This window comes from Limulus polyphemus, unplaced genomic scaffold (assembly GCF_000517525.1).
Source record: "Limulus polyphemus unplaced genomic scaffold, Limulus_polyphemus-2.1.2 Scaffold4253, whole genome shotgun sequence".
Classification (NCBI taxonomy): Eukaryota; Metazoa; Arthropoda; class Merostomata; order Xiphosura; family Limulidae; genus Limulus; species Limulus polyphemus.
Window position 1 is genome coordinate 8609 of NW_013669863.1, and position 5313 is coordinate 13921.

Here is a 5313-nt window from a genome sequence, read left to right on the forward strand (position 1 = left end):
CTCAGATTGTGAGTCGAGCGCCTTATCCACCTGGCAATGCCGGGCCGCTGTAAGAGATGATCAGAAACGTTAGTATATCTCTCAGTTGTTTCGCTTCATTGCTTGATCGTACAAACCAAAAACTATGAATACGTGGCTGTATACCGAAATATCTTATGTTTATTTGGCAACTCCAGCTTATTTAAAAATCAAGGTTTAAAGAACTGGAATAAGTACATGTTTAATTCAGATCAATTTACGATTTTTGTTGTTGTTATCAAATCTAAACTTCATTGCTTACATAGAAGAGCCACGGCAACAAGTATAAACATTTAAATGAACGTTTAGGAATTACATACGTTCCACCTTCGGCAAATCTATAATAATAACGAAGGTAACAACCATTAATATGATTATTACTATAAAAACAAGTATTAGGGAAAATATCGCTAAATAAAAACCTATTTGGATCTGGCTATTGAACTTGATAAAAGGAACCAAACAGGATAGGGATGGAAGTGGACATATCACTTGATCCGGCTAATGATCACATAGCAGACTAAGCTGTCTCTACTTTACATGAAGAATAAAATTCCTACAATACCGGTTTCCTCACTTTGTCTATTGAAAGTTTGGTGTTTGAATAGAATCTCAGCTTTCATCATTATACATTTCCTTTAGTTAACGTTAGAATACTACTGCCCGACATGGCCAAGTGGTTAGGGCGTTATAATGTGATGGTCAATCCCACTATTCATTGGTAAAAAGAGTAGCCCAAGAGTTGGCGGTGGGTAGTGATGACTAGCTGCCTTCCCTCTGGTCTTACACTGCTAAAGCAGGGACGGCTAGCGCAGATAGCCCTCGCGTAGCTTTGTGCGAAATTCAAAACAAGAATATTACTTTTATGACTATTTTACAATAGAGTAAAATTTTACGATTGGAAATTCTGGTCCTATTTGTTTTGTCAGAGTATTTCTGGTATTGAGTTTTCTGACTATTTTAGGTTTTTATAAAGACCCAGTAAACATTAAAACGAGTCCACTTAAGAAAACAATTATTTGTTTTTCATAAATCGGTCAATGGAAAGATATTGAAAGTCAAACGTTTTTTATTACAACTCTGAATAGAATCTTAACAACTGAAAATATAATTAAACTTCAGTTTTATAGGTAACAGTACTGCAAACATATTGACATTGGATCCTTCTGAAGATACACACTTTCATACATGTATGTGTATGACTTTTCAACATGTAAAACGAAGGGTTTTGAAACAGTCAATAATATTACCTGCGTGGAGTTATCAAACACCTACACAATCTAAGAAAACCTGAATGCAGTCCTTATCTCTTGGCAAAAAATATTTTGAAGGAAAGAACTTACAGATATTATATATTAATTAATATTATAATGTTGGATAACTAGATCAATCCTCTTTTTTTACTCGAAATTAGTCGTTTAGCCATTAGTAAGAATGTTGGATAATCGTTTAAAAGCAAAATGTGTTTCTAATACCTCACTTGCTAGTACAGTGAGATTAATCGGGAACTTTATATATTTAACGGGGAACGTTTATAGATTTCGAACATTATAAATCATTTAACTTCAGTGGATTCACATCGGACATTAGTACTTTAAATGAGATATTATATAACTTCAGAGGTAAAAGAAACTCGACCTGTAATCAGTGAAGACCACAGAGTTAGCTGACTCCCTGTTAAGTGAATTGTGTCTACATCTACTCAAAATTAATTCGCTCATCATGAACCCTCGATAAGATATCAAGGAAGTTCCAGACCAGGTAGAGGACTTAATATTGCTTGTAAGTTTGTAAATCTTATCTACATACATCATTATTTGTAATAACCGTTATTATACATTGTATTATTGTTTGTATATTAAAATATATTTGTATTAATAATAGAAACTGTGTGTGTTAATCTTGTTGGCAAATATCATAAAGTGGAGATATATCGGCATTTATTTAACTTCTATATCTAAATTATCATTTAACTCAGTTTCAGGCTATTCGAAATTATAATACGTTACGTAATAAATTGGAGACTCGTCCTAGATAAATTATAATACGTAACATAATAAATTGGGGACTCGTCCAGGATAAATTGTAATACGTAACATAATATATTGGGGACTCGTCTGGGATAAATTGTAATACGTAACATAATAAATTGGGGACTCGTCTGGGATAAATTGTAATACGTAACATAATAAATTGGAGACTCGTCCAGGATAAATTGTAATACGTAACATAATAAATTGGGGACTCGTCTGGGATAAATTGTAATACGTAACATAATAAATTGGAGGACTCGTCCAGGATAAATTGTAATACGTAACATAATAAATTGGAGACTCGTCCAGGATAAATTGTAATACGTAACAACGCACACACGTAGGGTTTTATAACAGAAAGATATAGCTGGTGAATATTATTCTTAAAAAATACAGCTTTAACTGGGATCTTACGATGTATTTAAATGTATAATTAACACTTTATTATATTCATTTCATATTAGGGTTTACATGTTACGGGTTGTGGGTGTTTTAAATCGGTAGCTGCTAACTTTCTCGTGTCGTTGTGTTAAATATTCAAAATATTCCACGTGCGACTAAATCTTTATCAACATGTATTTAGATGAGTAAACATTTATTTTACTTACTTTTTATATTTTCACTGTAAACAAGGTTAAAGGTCAATTGAAGTCTCTGAAAAAAAAAAAAGAACCATGCTACTCAGTACATGATCCCATTAAAAATTGCTGCAATTATAGAAAACGTTGAATATGGAGCACGAACAATGAATAGGCTAATTAAAATCCTTATACTTCTGAACGTGTCGAGGTAATTAGAAGTAACGGAACAACGTAATTCCCTGGTGCCATTAAAAGTCTAAAGCCAGAGACTCGAAGTTTTTTTTTGTGTTTAGTAGTTCATTTAATTGGTTTTGACAGAATCGAAGTGCTTTAATTAAAAGTAGCCTTTATTCCTCCCAGTTAAACAGCAAAATCTTCTATATTACCAGTGAGGGACTAGTAGTGGTCGAATATTAACTTTATAGCCGTAAACAGATTCAAATAGATTGTATTACGTAAGGTCAAACATTAGAAACTTCACAAACAAATTTAAGAGAATGAAAGCATTAGAAACTCAAACTGAGTGACGAAGCTAAGGTCCTGTCCAAATACGCTCAAAACTGTCACGAAAAATGTATATATGAGATTAGAAATATTAACAGTTTTTTTTTTTTATTTTTAACTTAGCAACTCAATGGGCTGGATTCTTTACACAAGTAATATATTGAACAGAGAGCTGGAGAACCTGTTCCCTGGACGGACGTTCTGAAGATTCATGATTAATGAAAGGTTATCTTAGGACATGAAAAGTTGCTTCCCTTATATGTAATTGTACAAAACTCAAAAACACCAATAAAAACTGCAAAACACAAAATGTGAAATCGCAAATTTACATGTATCACCGCATGTACCCAACAAACATTCTTACCAAATTTGGTGAAGATCCATCAATGGGGTGAGGGACGAAGTAGTGGTAGAAAAAGCTCATAAAAACCGCAAAACCCAAAATGTGAAAACTGAATATTATGGCAGAAACTTTTATTTAAACGTTTAAAAAATAAACATCTATAAGAATTAATTCATTGCTATAAGTTCTAATTTCAAGTTGTTAACTCGAGAAAAGTGAACAAAAGCGTAATCATATAAATATATTGCCACTACCGAAGAAAAGATATTAAAGCATAGCGAACGTTTTTCCAAAATTTTCCGTTTTTAGTACGTTCTCAAAGAGTATGATATAACTATTTGTGTAATTAAATTATTAAAATACCTGAGCACAGGTTTATCTTTCACAGTGGTTTAATTATATATTTTTCTGGGATATATATTTATTACCTAATGTGAAGATTCGTGACAAAAACGTTTTACCTTATCCATTGTTACATTCTAGTTTGGATTAAAGTTTCAATTTCCTATGGACTTATGGGTTATTTTTAGACAACTAATGACAGAAATTGTAGAATGTGCCTACATTCATTTTTTTGTCTCTTCAAAAATGTATACGTTGTCATGGATACCGCTAGAGTGCATCATTTCGTTTGTGCTATAAATCTACTTGTTAGTTCATTAACCACAGGATTTACTGAGTCAAAAATAACACACACACACACACACATAAACATCCGTTGGAAAAAAAATAAAACTTATTAATTTTTATATATGTATTAATAACCTCTGTACTCGTGAAAAATATGAAATAATTTGAGATAATTATACTATAAAATAAGATAATATAGATACCGTTCCTTTCTCACTTAATTAATATATGTGATAAAATGAGTTTCTTCCTGCATAAAATTAAAGTCTTTTTTTTTTTTTTCATATTTTCTGCACATGAACTATTCCCTCGGATATTTATAATCATATCTATCATCTCAAAAGTTGTCTATCTGTTTTCACTTTTCTTTAAGGTAGTAAAAATTTAACTTTTTTTTGTGTTTATTTATTTGACTTTATACTAAGTATTAATCCGCCTTCTTAAAAAAAAACAAAAAAAAAACACTGTAAATCCAGTGTCATTTAGGCGCTTCAGGTTCTATTCCGTTGTGAGTAATGTTACGTGTTAAGTTTTTTAATGGTCTAAAACTGTGTTAATTATACTTTGGATTTTGTAGTCAACTAAAAGCTGATATACAGTCAGTTTATGATATTTACCAACAAGATTGATACATACAGTTTTCTTTGTTTTAATATAAATATATTTTAATATACAAACAACAATACAATTTACAATAACAGTTATTACAAATAGTTATTACAAACAATGATTTATAAACAAAGGTTTTACAAACTTACAAGCAATATAAAGTCTTCTTTCTAGTCTGGAACTTCCTTGGTATCTTATCGAGGGTTCACGATGAGCGACTTGATTTGGAGTTGATGTAGATACAAGTCACTTAATAGGGAGCTAGTTAGCTCTGTGGTCTTCAGTGATCGCACGCCAATTTTTCCTACCGGTGACGTTAGGTAATGTTTTCATAAAAATGCTAATGTCCGATATGAATCAACTGAAGTTGAACGTTTTGTAATGTTCGAAATTTATAAACATTCCTGGTCAAATATCTGAAGTTTCCGATTAATGAGCGTCATAACAAACACAATTATAGCTTACGAAGTTTATAGCACACCAACTATAGCAGACCAATAATAGATACTCTTTTTTTTTTTTGGTGCGTCGCGTTGGTTATATTTATAGGCGTGTGAAGAATTTCTCGAAATTTCAGTTTTACGTAACAATACTG